Source organism: Protopterus annectens, chromosome 16.part0, assembly GCF_019279795.1.
Source record: "Protopterus annectens isolate FY-2018-M chromosome 16.part0, PAN1.0, whole genome shotgun sequence".
NCBI lineage: Eukaryota > Metazoa > Chordata > Ceratodontiformes > Protopteridae > Protopterus > Protopterus annectens.
The window spans coordinates 790,651,704-790,674,903 of NC_056750.1; the positions used below are offsets into that span (position 1 = coordinate 790,651,704).

The window sequence follows — 23,200 nt, forward strand, 5'->3', positions numbered from 1 at the left end:
CTTTCTTGCCTTAAGTATAGGTTTTAGCGGAACCAGGGTGTTAAGTCCTGGGGACGATTAGCTCTCATGTTCGTAATCCAACTAATTTCTCGTAATTCAGTGCGGTTGAAAACATCTCCTTCTCTGATAGTTTGAGCAACCACTTCAACAACTTTAAATAGAAGCCGATGCGAAGGATTGCTAGCAACATGTGCAGCTAATGCATTATTTAACTCCTTTTGGCGTATATCCCTCATATGCCGTAAAATGTGATCTTTCAATGGTTGGTCCGTCTTCCCGACATAGAAAGCACTGCATTGGCAGCAGGTAGCTAAGTATATAATATGGGTAGTAGTGCAGTCTGCATAAACATTAAAAGTGTATTGTTTGCTCAGATAAGGATGAAGAAATGTGTTTGAACTATCAATAAAGGCACACGCTTTACACCTTTGGCACTTGAAAGTGCCTTTTCTATCAGAACATGTTCTATTATGTGTAAAGCCATCCTTGTTGCACAAGAGTCTTTTTATATTTTTCTTGTTCTTAAACAAAAACTTCGGTTGATCACCTATCACATTCTTGATTTTTTCATCCAAAGTCAAAATAGACCAGAATTTCTTTACAACTTCACACACTTGCCTGTTGTCAGAACTATAAGTTAACAAACATTTCAGTTGCTGTGGCTGACTGGCGGTATTCACATTGCCCTGTTGTGTTGGAATAGTACTATTGGAATAATAAGGGTGCCCTTTGCCTTTTCTTATTTCCTGGTGACTTTGTTTTTGTAAAATATTCCTTTCCTTATAGGCTCTTTCCTTCAGGTGCATTTGTAGTTCTCCTTGTTCATCCATGAATTCTTTGTCACCAGTGCATAGTCTTGAGACTCTCAGGATTTGATTTTCAAATATGTTGTTAAAGATGTGTCCTGGGTGCATACTCTGCCTATGCAAATAGTGATTTCTCCAGGTAACTTTTCTACAAGTTCCTGTGCTTATACCTTCACTAGGATGTAGATGGACCTTTACATCCAAAAAAATCAACCACTTCATTAGAGTAGTTAGCCTTGAATTCTAGGAAATTGGTACTGCGATTGATATATTCAATGAAGCTATTCAGCTCATCCATTTTCCCTCTCCATAAAATGAAAATATCGTCAACAAAACAACTGTAGTACACCAGATGTTCTTTCCATGTACAATTTTCTGTAAAGATTTCCTTGTGCTCCCATTCGGCTAGTACCAAGTTAGAATAACTGTTGGCACATGGGGTGCCCATTGCTACACCCCATGTTTGTAGATAAAAAGCATCCCCATAGACAAAAATATTCTCTAAAACTAGTTCCAGTAGGGAGCATACAGGTTCTGCTGTAATGCCGCTCCTTGACAAAAAAGATCTAATAGCATGTAAACCATATTCATTAGGGATTACTGTGAATTAGCTAGTAATGTCCATAGTAACAAGTAGGAGATCATCATATTTAGTTAAATGATTAGTTTGTGTATAAAGATCCCTCAGGAAACTGCCTGTATCCTTCAGTACAGTGCATGCTAACGGTAGGGCCCTTTTCAGTTCATTTTCTACATACATACATACATACAGATTCTGTGATCCACTCCCTTCCAGATACAATAGGACGTAGGGGTAGATCATAAAGATCCTTATGAATTTTTGGCAGGCCACTTATACTCTGAGAGACGTAAGTCCTTTCAGTGGGAATTTGGGGCTGTGAACTTTATAGTGATTCAAAAGTAAATGGGCAGGCAGTCTTAGCCTTCGGAGTGTGTTCGCTGGACAGGTACAGGATTTCTGAGAGAAGCAAGTCCTTTTTGTGGGAATTTGGGGCAGAGAACCTTATAGTGATTCAAAAGTTAATGGGCTGGCAGCCTTAGCCTTTCGAGTGTGTTCGCTGGACAGGTACAGGATTTCTGAGAGAAGTAAGTCCTTTCAGTGGGAATATGGAGCAGAGAACCTTATAGTGATTCAAAAGTAAATGGGCAGGCAATCTTAGCCTTCTGAGTGTGTTCGCTGGACAGGTACAGGATTTCTGAGAGAAGCAAGTCCTTTTGGTGGGAATTTTGGGCAGAGAACTGTAACCTACTGGGTCCTGGTGCACTAGGGATTTTAAAAAAAGGAATGGATTTGAGGTACTGCTGCTGTTCTACTCTTGGTTAAAGACACAATTTCAATAGATTTAGCAGTTAGTATATCTCCATACTCAATATATATAATCAGTTAACAACATCACAATCCATGTACATTTCTCTTTTTTCTATGTATATATCCCCATTCAAAAACATCCTTATTTTACACCACCTCTCTTACTAAAGCTATCACTCCCTTATCTTATTTATAGTAGATATCACTGTTCACACTAAACATTTTTCCTTTTCCCGGTACTTCCTTACAAACTGCAGTTTGTATAGTGCTAGTACTTTCTACAATTCTTACGTCACTATTTACAGCTCATTAGACTAAGGTGGGTTTTTATGGGTTAATCTTGATATTTTGACTTATTATCACACTGTTAGCGGCTTTTAACACGTTGTTAGCCTATAGAGACATATTTTCGTCTAATAGAGTAACTCTGTAATTAATAAAATTGTTTTACACTGTCAGTTACCTTACAATACTGAAGCTTTTCTCTCCGGGCCTCTGTTGAAAAGAGACACTACCAGTCAGACTACCCCATGCAAACAAATGCAAATCAATCTTCAGTCATGCAGCCAGATTGTACATGGTGCCAGTTTATGACATCATAAAATTCAGTATCTCAGTACGGCTTTCAGACTTGCTTTAAACTTGTCTGCACAAAATGCCTAGATAATTGACATGACATAATGTAGTGCATGAGCTAAACCACTGCGGGAAACGAGCTGATAGCATCGTGAATGTGAGGCTACCTGTCTGGAATTGTCAAAGGTGGTTTTTGATGCAACATTCAAAAAGACAGAAAATATAACTTCAAGATCTGATGTCACACCAACACACTAAACACAGGACATTGATAAGATCTCCAATCATAAAACTCATACAGAAATAAAAGTACATAAAAAGGACCTTGTCATAGTTGAAAACTTTATTACATACCAGGCCAGCCTTCGCAAGCAAAGTACTTGTACCAAATCAAAATATAGGTTACAGTGCCCTGTTAACACTCCCCCAATAAAACCATGGGACATAAAATCTGTCACTATGCCTCTCTGACCTTTTAACTGATCCGCGAACATATCACTACATGCTTTTAGAAAACCTTTTCTTTTGTAGCTCAGGGACTGGATGTCATTTTCTCCTTAAGTTATACATTTGTCTAGTGTTCATGACGGATTTTTATTATTTTGTTGAGTGACTGTGGATTACTGAAGCAGTTTCTTTGTTTTTATGTGCAAGCATCTTTACCTCCTATCTAACAGCTTTGTATTGTTGAAAGCTCGTAGACATGTGGATGTTTTGTTTTTTCCTAGTTTATCCATCCTGTCACTTAAAAGTAATTTTCTGTTTGCTTTCATGTGATGACCATCTTACTTTTGTGTTGTGAATTGGAGCTAGTGAGTTTAGTTTGTGTGCATGTGTATGTACGTATGTGTGTGTGTGTGTGTGTATATATATATATATATATATATATATATATATATATATATATGTTTTATTAAAGTAATCAAGCGTGTCATCTCAAGGATGTAATTTGCGTGGCCAACAGACCTGCACTGGGTAAGTAGAGAGGTGAATCAGGAGTTTTGGAATCTTGTTAGTGTGGGTGTAAGAATACATAAAAACTATTTATTTTAGAGAGTTTCCAAGCTACAAAGACTGTGTAATGGTCACTTACACAATCTGAGCACATACCAAACAACAATTTTATTTAGATTGGATGTAACGCTCTAGTGTAGTATGTTGTGCTTTCTACATGATCCGTCACGATGTTGGATTATTTATTTATTCATTTTTTGCTGATTGGGGTACAGTACTAATACCAACAGACAATGTTCAGGCACAGCCCTGGAGAGTACAAGTAAAATAATAGCAAAAGAGATTATCGAGAGAGCAGCAATTAATAATAATAACAGCAATATAAAATAAACATAGTGAACTAAAAAGCACATGCAATTAAAACACAAGCATAATTCATTCTACATGCAGAAAGCATACTTACATCACATACAAATGGCAGAAAAGAAAGAGAAAAAAGGGGGTACATTTAACAAAAATAATTTGGTAAGAAGGCATGGGTGGTGAGAAGCTTAAGAGGGCTTGTTGGAGAAAGGTAAGGGAGAAGAAAAGATTAACTGGAAGAATCCCAAAAGGTTAATGTTTGTTAATATTTGTGCTTGCTCTACTTTATGTTCATAGGTGTGTACTAGGCTAATGGCCCTGCAGCCTTTACAAACCTAGCCCAAAATAATTGCCCAGTAACCGTGCCACCTGATGTTAGTTCACAGTGCCCCTATCCATAGGGAAACTGTTGACATCTCTCAGAATGATGGTGTATTTTTTATGGTAGTGCTCAGTTAGGATAGTTTGTTTTCAAGTGTGTGTTATTTATTGCTCCAATTTGAGCAAAACAAACTATCTGCCTGACACTTCTAAGGTTTCAAATGTCAAGCTATTACATTATAAATACTGCCTCCCTACTCAAACAATTGACTATTAGAAAGTCCAGCTACTACTCTGTATCTCAGATAACACACAGTTATTAAGACCACTCTTCACTCTCGCTAGTTGTAAGAGGTCATTCTCCAAACATGCCCCCAACTCCTGGAATTCTCTCCCTGAAATCATTAGAGAGATATATAGCATTAAACTTTTGAGGAAGTATCTGCATACTCACCTTGGAAATGAAAACAAATGCAAATGGTTCAGACACACTAGGGGATCATACTCTACAGCCATTATTCTGTTTTGTAATGTTGTTCAAACTATTTTATTGCAATGTAACTAATATGCTTTATTTAAACTACTCTTACTATCTCTATATATAATTTATGTAATGTGTATGCTGTTTTCAAATTCAAATCCATACTGCTGTTCTTACTTTGTAAATTTTATCTGTTGTGTACGTACCTGCACTTGCCTTTTTGGCTCAGGCCATAGATGAAAAGGGTCATTGGACCGGACCATCTACCTGGTTAACAATAGTTAAATAAATAATTTAATATGGGGCTTGGAAGTGTGTGCATGTGTGTATGGATATACATATATATATATATATATATATATATATATATATATATATATATATATATATATATATATATATATATATATATATATATATATATATATATATATATATTCCTAGATCTGTCAAAGGCCTTTCATACCATCTCACACAAACTACTTATATCCCAACTCTCCACCCTAAACCTCTCTCCCACCACCATCGCCTGGTTTTCCAGCTACTTGTCCGACCGCCAACAAGCTGTCCAATGGAAAACTTCAACCTCCCTCTTCCTTCCCACACCCACAGGTGTCCCACAAGGTTCTGTTCTTGGCCCTCTTCTCTTCAACCTATTCATTAACAACTTTTACCAATTCATCCCAGACTCATCTATCACCCAATACGCAGATGACAACAATCATCTGCTCAGCCTTCTCCCCCTCCGAACTCCTAGCAAAAACCCAACTAGCCTTCTCCTAAACAAACACTGGATGCAGTCTAACCATCTGGCACTAAATGCAAATAAAACCAAACTAATGTTTTTTCCCCCTACAAAAAACTCCACTCTCAAATCCACATTCACCATACAGAGCCAAAACAACACCCTCCTTGAAATTGTTCCCAACACCAAGCTTCTTGGCATCATTATTGACAAAGAACTAAAATTCGACACCCACATCCACGCCACAATCAAGAAAATCCACCAAACGTTAGGTCTCCTCTACAGGCACAACTGCTTCCTAAGCCGCTCTACCCCATCAAACTCTTGCATCCACCTTCCTACTCCCCTCCCTTATGTATGGTGCCCCACTTTTCACTAATCTCCATCTTGGCCTTCGGTCTAAACTTGAATCCTTCTACCACAAGATCTCCAAATTTGCAACCAATTCAAAAAACTCATCCCACCACTGCCACTCCCTCCTCACCCTCAACTGGCTTGAACTACCCAACTGCCTCAGTTACCTACAACTCACCATTGCCCACAAGCTCATCTTTAAACATGCCAACTGCCCAGTTCTTGCTACTTCTTAAAACCTTACATTCCCAACCGCTCACTCAGATCCAAAAACCAAAATCTCCTTCAGGTCCACAAACCTGCATGACGTCCTGGCCATCTACTGCTGTCCCACTCCTTAGCTAAACAGTGGAACTCTCTCCTCACACACTTACGCAACCTACATAACCATACAAATTTAAAATTTCAGCTACTCTCTCATCTTTCTTTCAATACTGTACTCTCCAATCTCAAATATACTATTACCCTCTCCATGCATAATATTTTCTTAACCTACTAATGGCTAGTAGCTATATATTTTGAAATGTTAAACCTACAATTGAGTTTATAACAAAAATATTCCCTTTATGTAAATCACAAAAAATGTAAAACAGGATGCAAGGACGACCAAAGAACTCCAAACTAAATCCATTTTTATTGTACAAACTATAAAAGCATAAGCACGTTCGTAGCAAATCTATGTCATCAGGTGCATGAGACAATTAAAAATTCAGTCAATTAAATACACTAGTTGAAAAATCATGACTGATTAATTTTCTTAAAGACATATGCCTTAAAATACACTCATTAAACATTATGCACACACAAATATGTAACCTTCTACAAGTATAAAACATAAAACATCTTAAATTACTCTATACAGCATAAATACATATGTGTAAAAACATATATACACACACATATATATATATATATATATATATATATATATATATATGTATGTATAGGATCTGTACAGATGCTCGACTGCATCTTTCACCGAATCCCAATTTGGTGAGAATACTTGCGTGAAAGTGCTGTTCACTGAAGCAGTATCTTCGCGTAAGTATGCTTGTTGTTCCAGTCATACTACAGTGAGGTAAGGAAAAATTCCCTTTTCCCCACTGTAGTGCGACCTCAGAGTGAGAATATTAAAGTAGGGGGGGTGTGGGTGCAGGGGGGCTTGCCCTCTGCATTCAAGTAGATTTTTTTTTTTTTTTTAACATACTTTAACGAAAGTACTTTTTCGATGAAAGCACTTTCATTAAAGTGTGTTCGGTGGTAATGGATTCAGGCTTTTGAAATTTTCAAAAGTCCTAGATCCACATATATATATATATATATACAAATAAAAAGAATATATATAAAAAAGTATAACACTAATAATGTATATTTATATACAAAGATGGTTCAAGACAGAAGCAGTCAATAAAGTTTTTAAAGTATTATTTGATGATGGTTTGATTGATATACAGTTCTTTAGTTATTTGTCTGTTAAAGATGCTCTAGTACCTGTTCATTCAGGGCCTGCCTAAATTACACAAGGACCCAGTACACCCTTCTTTACGCCTCATTGTAGCAGGAAGGAACTGGTGTACAGAACCTGCTTCTATTTTTGTTGAAAAACAATTGAAACCTGCCTTAAACACGTCCACATATTTAAAGGGATACCCAGCATTTTGTTAAGTGATTTATTTTTATTTATGAACACTTATGACAAACAAGGAAAACCAGGTAGTTTGTATTTAGTGACTTTAGATGTCACTTCTCTTTTTACGGTCATTCCGAACAATGAAGGGCTTGCATATGTTAAACAATTTTTAGAGAGATTTACTAACTTTGACACTAAAAAGGTTGAGTTAATATGTGCGTTATTGGACTGTGTTTTGAACAACAACGTGTTTGTTTTTGGCAATGATTTCTATTGGCAGAAACATGGCGTAGGTATGGGCACATCTTGTGCCAATAGCTACGCCAATGTAGCCATGGCAATCTGGGAAGAGCAGTTTATTTTTATGGGACCTTACAGTAAGTATTTTATACTTTATCTTCAGTTTGTCGATGATATTTTTCTTTTAAGGGAAGGCCCCATTGAAGTTTTATATGGGTTCATTTTTTATATTAATAACACTACTTCATTTTTGAAATTTTCTCTTAAAATTTCAGTTGAGTTTGTAGAGTTTTTTTGGATGTTAAAGTAGTTTATGACATTAAATAATAAATAAAAATTAGGAGGGTGGCCTAATGGTTAAGGTGTTTGCCTTACAAACACAAGGTGCAGGGTTTGAGTCTCACAAGGGATAATTGGCTAGGCTTAAAATGTCTCGCAAGGGCAGTTAGCCTAGTACGAACCTATGAACCTAATGGTTATATCACAACTGAATTATATAGAAAGCCCTGCCACTGTAATCATTTCCTTTATAAGGAGCATATACATCCACCGCATGTGTTTAGAAGTGTGGTTAGAAGCCAAGTGTATAGAGCCTCAAGGCTGAATGTTAAGGATTCTGAATTTGTTAGACAAACTGATTCCTTGAAGGAAACTTTTGCTACCAGGGGCTATACGCACAAAGATGTGCAAGATAGTATTGAAATAATCTCTGGTTTAAGAACTAGTAAGGAGAGGACCTATTTTGGTGAGAAATATATCAACAATTTGCAGGTTCAGAAAAATGATAGATTAAAGGTGTGCTTGTTTTACTCGAGTGATATTAAGCAATATAAACACATTATTGAGAAACACTGGGGTATCCTGACTACAGAAGATGATACTAGAGCCACAGTAGATACTAGACCAGGGTTTGTATATAAAAATATGAGGTCCCTAAAGAGACGTTTATGCTACCCTAGGAGTATACCTGCAGATTTGAGCAAAGAATGCACTGCTGCATGTGGACATTGTCAAGTTTGTAAATACGTTAACAATACGGGTAAATTTAATCATGCTGATCAGAATAATGTGTACAGTTTCAATGTTTCTGCGACATGCAGCAGTGCCCATGTAGTTTGTTTAGCCTACTGCTCAGTTTGTGTGAAATTTTATATTGGCAAGACCGACAAATTGCTTAGAGACAGGATTAAAGAACACTACTACCATATAGGTAAAAGTGATACAGTTCGTGCTTTATCTAAACACACTGTAGATACATCTCATATCTTTACATTTATGGTAATAGGATCTATATATGAGATTATCAGGAAAGGTGACATCAGGAATCAAACTGAGCAGTTAGAAGCCAAGTGGATAGTTAGATTACATGGAGATTATGCTCATGGCATGAAAGACAGAGTACCTTTGAGACCTAAACTCAAAGCCAGACCTTTAAACAGAAAATAGTCTGGCTTCTGTCTTGAACCATCATGTATAGAAATATACATTACTAGTGTTATACTTTTTTATATATATTCTTTTTATTTGTGTGTGTGTGTGTGTGTATATATAAATATTAAAATCTGCACTTAAAGTTACATTTAGTCGAATTTAGTCGAAAGTTTGCTTGTTTGTTTGTTTAATTGAACTGTGGAGGCTGCCCACTAAAGTGTGCTAGCCTGTGGAACTAATTTATCACTGTCTCTGCATTTTCTGTGTATTTCTGCAAAAAAAAAAACAAAAAAACAAAAAAAGAATCCTTGTTTTCCCGCCTTTCTCGACTAGTTTAAACCAGTATACAGGCATTGCTGTATTCTGGGCTGTGGTGTAGTTCCTGTGTTGTCCATTACCTTACTTGGATAAAAGGAAGTTTCTTTGCTCACCAGTGGGAGTGGGGAGCCTTGAGCAGCCTACCTATCCTTGGGGGAAGTGACCTCAGCACAAGAAGCTGTTAGTAATTGGTTGTTTGGGACCATTCCTAGCTCTTTTGTAGTTCACTGCTTAAAATCCGCCTCTGGGCATTTTTTCTGGCTATACTGCTCAGACAAGCTCCACGTGGGTTTACAGAGTGGTCCTAGCAGCAAGGAACTCGAAAAAGCGACTACCTTCTGGATTTAAGTATCTTTGCTTTTTTTTCACTGAAAATAGCTTCTGCAGCTTACTTTGAACTAGCCTGAACTGTTTTTTACTGATTTACTGCATTTATTTTAAAATCTGCACTTAAAGTTACATTTAGTCGAATTTAGTCGAAAGTTTGCTTGTTTGTTTATTTAATTGAACTGTGGAGGCTGCCCACTAAAGTGTGCTAGCCTGTGTAACTAATTTATCACTGTCTCTGCATTTTCTGTGTATTTCTGCAAAAAAAACAAAAAAACAAAAAAAGAATCCTTGTTTTCCCGCCTTTCTCGACTAGTTTAAACCAGTATACAGGCATTGCTGTATTCTGGGCTGTGGTGTAGTTCCTGTGTTGTCCATTACCTTACTTGGATAAAAGGAAGTTTCTTTGCTCACCAGTGGGAGTGGGGAGCCTTGAGCAGCCTACCTATCCTTGGGGGAAGTGACCTCAGCACAAGAAGCTGTTAGTAATTGGTTGTTTGGGACCATTCCTAGCTCTTTTGTAGTTCACTGCTTAAAATCCGCCTCTGGGCGTTTTTTTCTGGCTATACTGCTCAGACAAGCTCCACGTGGGTTTACAGAGTGGTCCTAGCAGCAAGGAACTCGAAAAAGCGACTACCTTCTGGATTTAAGTATCTTTGCTTTTTTTTCACTGAAAATAGCTTCTGCTGCTTACTTTGAACTAGCCTGAACTGTTTTTTACTGATTTACTGCATTTATTTTAAAATCTGCACTTAAAGTTACATTTAGTCGAATTTAGTCGAAAGTTTGCTTGTTTGTTTGTTTAATTGAACTGTGGAGGCTGCCCACTAAAGTGTGCTAGCCTGTGTAACTAATTTATCACTGTCTCTGCATTTTCTGTGTATTTCTGCAAAAAACAAAAAAGAATCCTTGTTTTCCCGCCTTTCTCGACTAGTTTAGACCAGTATACAGACATTGCTGTATTCTGGGCTGTGGTGTAGTTCCTGTGTTGTCCATTACCTTACTTGGATAAAAGGAAGTTTCTTTGCTCACCAGTGGGAGTGGGGAGCCTTGAGCAGCCTACCTATCCTTGGGGGAAGTGACATCAGCACAAGAAGCTGTTAGTAATTGGTTGTTTGGGACCATTCCTAGCTCTTTTGTAGTTCACTGCTTAAAATCCGCCTCTGGGCGTTTTTTCTGGCTATACTGCTCAGACAAGCTCCACGTGGGTTTACAGAGTGGTCCTAGCAGCAAGGCACTCGAAAAAGTGACTACCTTCTGGATTTAAGTATCTTTGCTTTTTTTTCACTGAAAATAGCTTCTGCTGCTTACTTTGAACTAGCCTGAACTGTTTTTTACTGATTTACTGCATTTATTTTAAAATCTGCACTTAAAGTTACATTTAGTTGAATTTAGTCGAAAGTTTGCTTGTTTGTTTGTTTAATTGAACTGTGGAGGCTGCCCACTAAAGTGTGCTAGCCTGTGTAACTAATTTATCACTGTCTCTGCATTTTCTGTGTATTTCTGCAAAAAAAACAAAAAAAGAATCCTTGTTTTCCCGCCTTTCTCGACTAGTTTAGACCAGTATACAGACATTGCTGTATTCTGGGCTGTGGTGTAGTTCCTGTGTTGTCCATTACCTTACTTGGATAAAAGGAAGTTTCTTTGCTCACCAGTGGGAGTGGGGAGCCTTGAGCAGCCTACCTATCCTTGGGGGAAGTGACCTCAGCACAAGAAGCTGTTAGTAATTGGTTGTTTGGGACCATTCCTAGCTCTTTTGTAGTTCACTGCTTAAAATCCGCCTCTGGGCGTTTTTTCTGGCTATACTGCTCAGACAAGCTCCACGTGGGTTTACAGAGTGGTCCTAGCAGCAAGGAACTCGAAAAAGTGACTACCTTCTGGATTTAAGTATCTTTGCTTTTTTTTCACTGAAAATAGCTTCTGCTGCTTACTTTGAACTAGCCTGAACTGTTTTTTACTGATTTACTGCATTTATTTTAAAATCTGCACTTAAAGTTACATTTAGTCGAATTTAGTCGAAAGTTTGCTTGTTTGTTTGTTTAATTGAACTGTGGAGGCTGCCCACTAAAGTGTGCTAGCCTGTGTAACTAATTTATCACTGTCTCTGCATTTTCTGTGTATTTCTGCAAAAAAGAAAAACAAAAAGAATCCTTGTTTTCCCGCCTTTCTCGACTAGTTTAGACCAGTATACAGGCATTGCTGTATTCTGGGCTGTGGTGTAGTTCCTGTGTTGTCCATTACCTTACTTGGATAAAAGGAAGTTTCTTTGCTCACCAGTGGGAGTGGGGAGCCTTGAGCAGCCTACCTATCCTTGGGGGAAGTGACCTCAGCACAAGAAGCTGTTAGTAATTGGTTGTTTGGGACCATTCCTAGCTCTTTTGTAGTTCACTGCTTAAAATCCGCGTTTGCACGGCTTTGCGCGGTCGTGCACATAGCGCAGCGCCGGTTAAACAAGGTTAAACAAGGTTAAACTTTTTCTGGCTCCGCCAAGTCTGCTCTTCAATTTTCCCCTTAGAACTGTTCTACTTGCAATCTAAACAGCCTATACTCTATCTGAAAAGCTCAGCACTTGCTCCTAAAGCATTTTGTATACAGGTAAAGCACTCTTAAACAAACGAAAAGTACTTCATTCACCTAAATTCTGTTGAGTACCCATTTCCCTATAGGTCCTTTCTGACTCAGTTACACAGCAATCTTTTTCACTATTTCTAACATGTCGAAGGGTCAGTTGCTGGCGTCCTCTCCTGTTCAGCTGGTGAATCTGGGAATCTTGAGGCAATGTTACAATTGCCTCATGTACACAGACAACCCTCTCCTCCTCCCAACAAACACAAATATATGCGAGAGATGCAACTATATAGCCAAACTGGAGGCTGAGCTCTCTCAATTCAGTACTGGCAAGACCAGTCAGGAGGAGAAGGTAACCACGCACACCACAAACCCAGTCTCACATAGAACTATCACAACTGCAAACCAAACACATAAACACACAAAAAGATACTCGGAGGCGCTGATTAAAAATCTACCAAAACAACAGAGGCCTCCAAAGCAGACACCCAAGCAACCACCACATCAAGACATAGCACATGCAACACATAGTTCAGAAAGTCAGTGTGCTAAACAGTCACAGCCCTTAAGGCCAAACAACATGCCAGACACACTTGTAATAGGTGACTCCATTGTCAGGCACACTGACGTCCCGCTCACCAGACTGAACAAGGAAAGGGTCACAGTAAGCTGCCTGTCGGGAGCTAGAATCCGCCACATAACACAAGCACTCAGGTCACTCCACAGCAAGTACAAATATGACTCAGTCATTGTACATGCCGGTGTGAACGACCTGAGACGTACCTCCCTGGACTACATGAAAAGAGACATAGAGGAGCTCTCTGATTATGTAGCCCACGCCGGTATGACCCTGACCCTGAGCAGCATCTTACCCTCACCAAGAATGATGCCACAGTACAAAGACAAAATGATCAGTTTTAACAACTGGCTTAATTACTGGTGTCATTCTAAGGGGATCCAGTGTCTGTCTGCTTGGGATGACATGCTTGACAAGCCACGCTGCTTTGCAAGGGATGGTTTGCACCTGTCACCCCTGGGCTTCCGGATATTGGCCAAGGCTCTTGCCACCCCCACAGTGCCTTTTTAAGGCAAGGCTCAAATGACAAACCTACCTCCCTAGAAAACATAAGTGGAAAAAAACTAAGGGTAATGCTGCTCAATGCCAGAAGTCTAAACCTCAAGATGCACGCCCTCGAAGCCCTCCTCAGTATGGAGAACATCGATGTCTGTGCAGTGACTGAAACCTGGTTCAAGGCTCCTGAGAGCAACCCAGCACTATCAGGTTTTACCTCATATCATGCTTTCCGGCCCCAAAACTTGGACCGAACCACAAAAGGAGGGGGAGTATCCATTTTCATCAAAATACCCACACCTCCAGGTTAGTGGCAACGCACGAAGCATCGGAGACTATCCAGGTGCAACTAACCATAGGCAAAACTGCCTTACAGTTTGTAGCATGCTACAGACCACCCTCTCAAACTCAGGAACCCCACACAGCCTTCCTGAAGACACTGGAGAGTATGAATGTCTCTCCAAATACCATCATTTTGGGAGACTTCAACTACCCAAACATAGACTGGGAACATTACTCAAGCCCCAAAACCCTAGCCCAAAGGTTCCTAGAATTCATAAACTCAAATGCAATGGAACAACTAGTCACCATTCCCACAAGAGGAGACAATATACTAGACCTGATCATCACAAACATGGGGACAAAATGCTCCACACCGGAAGTACATCCCTCTTTGGTAAGATCAGACCATAATTTAATCTCACTGGAAATCCACATCCCGCCCCCACCCCCTGCACAAAAGACCACAGTGAAGAACTTCTCAAAAGCAAACTTCACACTTCTTAAGACTGAAGTGGTATCTTTCAAGGCCCCTGGGCCAGTGGAAATCACAACCCACACTGCTGAATCCTTTGCAAATGCCTTCTATGGGCACCTTCAAGAATGCATGGATCATGCAATCCCAAATAAAACCAAGACCCATTCCCCCAAAGGCAGGCGCCCGGTCTGGTGGACCCCAGCCATAAACAAACTTTACAACAGGAGGAGGAAGCTACTACATGACAGAGCAAAATCCCTAAAAGGGAAGGCATCTCTGATCAGTACTAGCAAAAAACTACGATCACTCATAAAATCATCCAAGGCCAACTTTGAGAGAAAAATCGCAAAAGACACAAAAGACAATCACAAGGCTTTCTTTAGCTATGTTAGAAACCTGGATGGAAACTCCCAGATATGCTCAGAGTTAGCCCAAAATGACACAAAATACATTGAACCCACTGACATTGCCAACATTCTGGCAGACAGGTTCAGTGCAAATTTCTCCTCCCCCTCCCAAAAGGAGAAATAACTATCCCAGCAGAGTGTAGCCTCCCTAACATCTCAGATGCCCAGGTGAGAGCCGCCCTCTCTAAAGCTAAAAACACAGCATCAATGGGACCGGATGGTGTCCCGGGCTGTGTGCTACATGAACTCCAAGAGGAACTAAACCCACACATAAGGCTGCTGTTTAATCTTAGCCTTACCACAGGATACGTACCCAATGAGTGGCGTACGGCTACAGTGGTCCCACTTCACAAAGGCGGTGCTTCTACGGACCCTGGAAATTACCGCCCCATAAGCTTGACGAGCCTGGTCTGCAAAGCTATGGAGAGGATCATTATGGAAATCATAAACAAAGACACTGGGGACCTACAGACATTGGATCCTATCCAATTTGGCTTTGTCAAGGGCAGATCCTGCCTTTTGAACTTGGTCGACTTTTTTGAAACAGTCACTAAGGCCATTGATGAGGGTAAGGCAGTTCACAAAGCCTACCTTGACCTTGCAAAAGCCTTTGACACAATACCCCACTCGGGCATCATAGACAAACTCACCAGCTTAAATGTAAACCCATATGTCACAAGATGGGTTGCAAACTGGCTCAAGGACAGAACCCACAGGGTCAGAGTTGCTGGAGCTATGTCAGACTCTAAGCCAGTCACAAGCGGTGTCCCACAGGGCTCAGTCCTGGGACCCCTCTTGTTCGGCATTTATTTTTCCAAGGTACAGGCAAACATAGGAGGATTGTGGCTGACAAAGTTCGCAGATGACTGCAAACTGGGCGCCATAATTGATACTCCAGCGGACACAAACATCCTTCAGAGAGGCCTCATAGAAACGGATAATTGGTGCCATAGCCATGGCCTTAAGCTGAACGCCAAAAAATGTATAGTCATACCCTTTGGGAAAAACAAGGTACCGACAAATTACCACATAGGTGGTAATCCATTAAGTACGGAAGAGGTAATCAGGGACCTAGGGACCCAGGTTGACAGTAACCTCTCATTTGACACTCACATTGCCAAAGTGGTTAGGAAGACCTTCTATATTGCCCACCTTATCATGAAGGGTTTCACATCTAGATCAAGAGAGGTCATTGTGCCCCTGTACTCTTCTCTTATCAGGCCAATGATTGAGTACAATGCCCCATTTGGGATGTATCTCACCCGACACCTGCAGCAGTTGGAAAGACCCCAAAAGTTCCTCACCAAGAGGATAAAGGGTCTTAAACATATGTCATATGCTGCCCAACTGAAAAAAATCCAGCTCTATTCAGTCACATACCGCCTACTCAGAGGTGATCTGTGCCTGACATACAAGGCCATGTCCAATCCTGAATTAATGGACATGCTCCACCTCAGAAAATCCAAATCCATCAGAGCCACGAGAACAAGTGACTTAAACCTCAACACAGAAATAAATAGAACGTGCTGGAGGGACAGATTCATAACCCAGAGGCTCCCTACACTCTGGAACAGAATCCCAGTCCATGTTAGGCAGAGCCCCTCACTGACTCTATTCAAGAGAAATCTCGACGAGTGGATGGGAGATCATAGGTTTACCCCGGGGGTCATCTCTGTGTCACTACTAGACAGAAGCATAGTAAACTAAACCCTAAAAGGGCGTAGTATTCTCATCCTAAGGGGTGGTGTAAGCCACATACACTCTGGCTAGGCTTATAAATGCCCTAGGGCAGATAGCCTAGTACGAACCTATGAACCTATATATATATATATATATATATATATATATATATATATATATATATATATATGTCTGTGTGTGTGTATATATGTTTTTACACATATGTATTTATGTTGTATAGAGTAATTTAAGATGTTTTATGTTTTACATTTGTAGAAGGTTACATATTTATATGTGTGCATAATGTTTAATGAGTGTATTTTAAGGCATATGTCTTTAAGAAAATTAATCAGTTAGTCATGTGAGTTTTCAACTAGTGTATTTAATTGACTGAATTTTTAATTGTCTCATGCATCTGATGAAGTAGCTTTGCTACAAAAGCGCTTATGCTTTTATAGTTTGTACAATAAAAACGGATTTAGTTTGGAGTTCTTTGGTCGTCCTTGGATCCTGTTTTACATTTTTTTGTGCTTTACAATTTCTTTGTCGGACCCAGGTTCTGGTACTTGTTGGTAGTTGTTGTGTTTCACTTAATGTAAATGTTGAAATTTCTGTATTGAATTATGTCTTTTCATTTTTGTAACATTGTGGCAAGCCAATTGCAAATATCATGGAGCTTATCTGTAAATGTTTAATTAGCTGTATGAACTATGTCCTTTTATAACATGTGAATGGAACTTGCAATTATTGTGGAGCTTTTCTCCCAGGGCCTCCACTGAAAATGGGCTCTTCTTGGCCCAGTGGACTTCCCCGGTCATCAAACTTAAACAAACAAACAAATAAATAAATAAATATATATATATATATATATATATATATATATATATATATATATATATATATATATACACACACACACACACACACACACACACACACACACACACACACACACACACACGCACACACACCTCTGTGCACAATGACTGAGGTAAACGGCCGAGAGCAGTATTTCAGATATGCCAAAATAAGGAACAATTATATCTGTAGTCACACTTAACTGGTTGGAATATAGAACTATTCCTCTGGCTGTTTTGCTAACAGAATTACTGTACCTTATGTCAAATTCTGATGGTAATACTCCATCAAATTGATTTATTTATTTCACATTTGTTAACCGGGTTAGTACAACTGAGTTTGCAAACAATCCCATTTTCAGTGGAGACCCGAGGGGGCCTGTTATCATATCTTTTAGCCAGATTTCTGGGATTGCAGACATGTCTGCATTAAAGTAGGCTATTCAGATGTGTAGTTCAGGACCCTAATTACATACACTTCTTGCATTTATATAGTGTTAGTTCAAGGCCAAGGTGATGGATGACCGTATCAGAGCAGCCGAAGCATGGACTGGTCTCTTTATTGCCAATAAGAAGGAGATTAATAAGTTCTACATGATATTTTAGTTTATGTTCCTTTAACTTTTCTATTAGTGCTGGTTATTTCTTCTTAGTTGTCTGGTGGGATGGTATGACAGATTTAGATTAATTATTATGACAGTGATTTAGTATGTTTTTCTTGTGTTAGTGGATTTGTAGCTTTGCTGTAGGAGGAGGTGGTTAGTGAAATTAGGGTGGCAAATGTAGTTATATTTAAAGCTTCTTTAGAGTGAATAATGTTTATCTTTATCTTTACAGAATAATGTATGTGTGGGTTCAGTATTGCTCGACATTATTATTGATCTGCTGTATTGTTAAGAACAAGTGTGCACAAAAATTATAATGCAGAGTTGTTTGAGATTTCTAAAAATTTTCTAATTAATTGAGAAATTAATGTTTTTACCAGGCAGCAAAAACTACAGAGTATCAAAACCAACGATGTCTGTGGACAGTTGAAACTGCCAGTCAGCTGAGATGGAAGCCAATCATGCATACACGTGCACATAACTTAGTCCAGAAACTGCGCTGTGCGAAAAGGATACAGGTAAGTTGAATGGAATTAAAATGAAAGTTATGTACTTACCATAATGATAAGGTGCCTGTTCATAGGTGTGCACTAGGTTAATGGCCCTGGAGCCTTTACAAGCCTTGCCCATAGGATTACCCTGGCATTGTGCCACCCGACTTTAGTTCCCAGTGCCTCTGTCGAGTAGAGCCACTGCAGTGATCCCTGGGGTGAATTTTCTATTTCCCATTCACTCATCAAGATTTCTCTTGAAGAGGGCCAGTGAGGTACTCTGTTTGACATGTATGGGAAGTCTATTCCATAGCATAGGCAGTCTCTGGGTTATGAACCTGTCTCTCCAGCACGTTCTGTTGATTGTGGTAATGAGGCTGAGATCTTTAGAGCATGTGGTGAGGAGGGATTGGGATTTCTTTAGATGTAGCATTTCTAACAGAGCTGGGTCAGACATGGCTTTGTAAGTCAAGCAGAGATCGCCTCTAAGTGGGCGATATGAGACACAGAATAGTTGGGAGTTTTTTGAGTCTGTCCATATAGGACAAGTGTTTAAGGCCTAGGATCCTCTTTGTGAGGTATTTTTACAGCCACTCCAGTTGTTGCAGGTGTCTAGTGAGGTACATGCCAAATGGGACATTGTACTCAATGACTGGCCTAATAAGGGAAGAGTAGAGGGAGACAATGACCTCTTTCTTCCTGGATGCAAAACCCTTAGTAATGAGATGTTCCACATAGAAGGACTTTCTGTCCACAGTGGCAATGTGGTTGTCAAAAGAAAGGTTGCTGTCAACCAGTGTTCCCAGATCTCTCATAACACCGTCTGTGTTCAGTGGACTACCATCAATGTGGTAATTCATGGGAACCTTGTTTTTCCCAAAGGGTATGACGATGCATTTTTGGCATTGAGCTTAAGGCCATGGTTCTGACACCAGTCGTTGGTCTCAGTGAGGCCTTTCTGTACGATATCAACATCACTTGGGGAGTTAATAATAGCCCCCAACTTGTAACTGTCTGTGAACTTTGTCAGCCAGAGTCCCTTTGTGTTGGCCTTGACTTCAGAGAAGTAGATACCAAACAGAGAGGACCCAGGACCGAACCCTGTGGGACTCCACTTGTGACTGATTGGCAGTCTGACTTGGAGTCAGCTACTTTCACACTGTGTGTTCTATCTGTGAGCCAGTTTGCAACCCACCTAGTGATAGAGGGGTTGATGCTCATCTTAGTGAGTTCTTCTATGATTCCTGAGTGGGTAATGGTATCAAAGACCTTGGCCAGATCAAGGTAGCCTGTATGAACCACCTTCCCTTCATCCACAGCTCTGGTAACTGACCCAAAGAAGTTGACCAAGTTCAGCAGGCATGATCTACCCTGCACAAAACCAAACTGTGTGAGATCCAGAGTTTGGAGATACCCTATATCCTTGTTTATTAGGTCCATGATGATGTATTCCATAGTTTTGCAGATCAGACTCTTCAAGTTAATGGGGCGATAGTTCCCAGGGTCTGTAGTCACTCCTCCTTTGTGGAGAGGGATGACTGTAGCAGTGTGCCATTCGGTAGGGACAAAGCCTGAGGTGAGGTGCCAGTTCACTCTGTAGTTAATGTAGAACATAGCCAGGGATATTGTCAGGTCCCATAGAAGCCGTATTCTTGGTCTTGGACAATGCTGTTTTAACCTATGCAGCAGTAATACTGGGTGCCTGGCAATCTACTGGTATTGTGAATGGTCCCTCATCCAGTTCAACAATGGGTTGTTAGATACGACCTCGGCACAGACTCTGAAGCTTTTCAGTTTTAGGGCTCTGACTTTTCCCCAACCCATAATTCCCTCTACTCTAGCTATACCTCAGCTCGAGTTTGCCCCAATAAAATTACATACATATATATATATATATATATATATATACACACACACATATATATATATATATATATATATATGTGTGTGTGTATGTGTATGTATATATATATATATATATATATATATATATATATATATATATATGTGTGTGTGTGTGTGTGTGTATAGGTTCATAGGTTGGTACTGAGCTATCTGCCCGAAGGCATATATTAGCCCAGCCACGTTGTGCGGTATTCACCTCCCCTTTAGTAGTTCCCTAGACCCTTGTACTAACAGCTAGTACCCTTGGCCCCTATCTAATAGTGCTGTTGGTGTGATCCCCGGTGTGAACTTTCTGTTACCCATCCACTCATCAAGGTTCCTCTTGAAGAGTGACAGTGAGGGGCTCTGTCTTATGTAGATCGGGACCCTGTTCCATAGTAAGGGAAGTCTCTGCGAAGGGAATCTATCCATCCAGCATGTTCTATTCATTGTTGTGTTGAGGTTTATATCCCTAGAGCGTGTAGCTCGAGTAGATTTGGTTTTGCTAAGATGGAGCATGTTCAACAATTCTGGGTTGGACATGGCTCTGTACGTTAGACAGAGATCGCCTCTGAGAAAGCGGTATGCAACAGAGAACAGTCTTAGCTTTTTCAATCATGCTGCATAGGGCAACTGTTTGAGGCCAGTAATTCTCTTGGTTAGGTACCTCTGTGGTCTCTCCAGCTGCTGGAGATGTCTAGCCACGTACATTCCAATTGGTGCATTGTACTCAATAATGGGTCTGATGAGGGAAGAGTAGAGGGGCACCATTACATCCTTAGATCTTGATGCGAACCCTTTCATGATCAGATGGGTCACATAGAAGGATTTTCTAACCACTTTGGCAACATGGTTATCAAAGGAAAGCTGGCTATCTACTTGGGTCCCTAGATCTCTTATTTCTTCTTCAGATTTCAGGGGATTACCTCCTATGTTGTAGTTTGTGGGTATTCTGTTTTTTCCAAAGGGGATTACTATGCATTTTTTTGCATTTAGCTTGAGACCATGGCTTTGACACCATGCATCAGTCTCATTTAGGCCCTACTGGAGGATCTCCATGTCAGCTGGAGACTCCATTATAGCACCCAGTTTGCAGTCGTCTGCAAACTTAGTCAGCCACAGCCCTTCTGTGCTTGCCTGTACTTCTGAGAAGTATATGCCAAACAGGAGGGGCCCCGGGACAGAGCCCTGAGGCACACCACTCATTACTGGTCTGGATTCGGACATAGATCCCGCTACTCTTACTTTATGGGATCTGTCTGAGAGCCAGTTTGCGATCCATCTTGTGATATAAGGGTTTATGCCCAGGCTGGTGAGCTTATCAATAATACCTGAATGGGGAATGATGTCAAATGCTTTAGCAAGGTCAAGGTAAGCCGTGTGTACCTCCTTTCCTTTATCTATAGCCTGAGTAACTGTCTCAAAGAAATCCACCAGGTTCAGGAGGCATGATCTGCCCTTGACGAAGCCGAACTGTGTGGGGTCCAGCGACTGGAGGTTCCCAATCTCTCCATTTATGAGTTCCATAATGATTCGCTCCATAGCCTTACAGATCAGACTGGTCAGGCTTATTGGTCGGTAGTTCCCAGGGTCAGTTGTGGCCCCACCCTTGTGTAGCAGGGTCACCATTGCCGTGCGCCATTCTCTGGGCATATATCCTGTGGAGAGGCTGAGACTGAACAGGGTATTAAGATGCAGGGTTAATTCCTTTTGGAGCTCGCATATGACACAGCCTGGGACACCATCTGGTCCCATGGAGGCAGTGTTTTTAGCTTTAGATAGAGCCTTGTTAACCAACGTATCAGTAATAATTGGACTTACACAATCCCCTGGAATGGTAATTGGCCCTGTAGGTGGTGAGGTGGGGGGGGAATTTGCACTGAACCTGTCAGCCAAGATGTTGGCAATGTCAGAAGGGTCAGTGTATTTTGTTCCATTTTGTACTAGCTCAGAACAGACCTGAGCATTGCCATTTAGGTTTCTGACGTAGCCATAGAAGGCCTTATGGTTATCCTTGGCAACTTTCTTTTCAAAATTAGCTTTAGTTGACTTGATGAGGGCCCTCAATTTCTTACTAATGCTGATCAGGGATGATTTTTCTACTTGAGATTTGGCCTTTTTTGTATAAGTCTCCTCCTTTTATTGTAAAGTTTGCTTATGGCCGGTGTCCACCAGACTGGTTTCTTCTTGCTTGAGGAAGGAGTCTTGGTTTTATTTGGGATAGCATGGTCCATGCAATCCTGAAGATGCATATAGAGTGTCTTGGTGTAGGATTCCGCATCCTGGATATCATTATCCTTCTGCAAGGGAATAGTGAAGCTTTCCACTTCGGATGCAAGTAGTTTGAAGTTTGCTTTGGAAAGGTTTTTGACTATGTTTTTTTTGACTGGGGGAGGTGGAGGGGTGAGGATGTCCAGGATTATCAGTTTGTGGTCAGATCTGACTAAGGAGGGAGTGATAACAGGTGTGGTACAGTGGGCGCCCATATTTGTGATGATTAAATCCAATATGTTGCCCCCTCTAGTGGGGGAACATACTAGTTGTTCAAGGGCATTTGAATTTATAAATTCTATGAATTGCTGAGCATAGGAGTTGGAACATTGGTAGTTCGCTCAGTCTATACCAGGGTAGTTGAAATAACCCAAGATTATGGTGTTAGGTAGGACTTTTATATTTTCCAATGTCTCAAGGAATGCACAGTGAGCATCTTGGGACATGGTGGGTGATCTATAACCGGCTACGACTTGAAATGTGGTTTTGCCTGCTGATAGTTGCGCATGGATGATCTCTGGGCCATCATGCTGTGCAACTAACCTGGAGATATGGGTATCCTTGCTGAATATGGATACACCTCCGCCCTTTGTACTGCGATCCGGTAACTGAGGCCGGAAGGTATGATATGACTTGTAACCTGGCAGTGCTGGGCTGCTCTCTTGAGCCTTGAACCAGGTTTCCATCACTGCACAAACATTGATTTTCTCCATGCTGAGGAGAGCCTCGAGT

The 23,200-nt window shown here is 40.4% G+C and overlaps 1 long non-coding RNA gene across 1 annotated transcript in view; it reads left to right on the forward strand.

The window, feature by feature from the left end:
* The window catches only part of LOC122791018, a 226,555-nt gene that overhangs the window by 21,961 nt on the left and 181,394 nt on the right, over positions 1 to 23,200 (forward strand). The window contains exon 2 of the long non-coding RNA XR_006363062.1: positions 18,203 to 18,340. This is a non-coding gene — a long non-coding RNA (uncharacterized LOC122791018). The remainder of the gene's footprint in view (positions 1 to 18,202; positions 18,341 to 23,200) is intronic.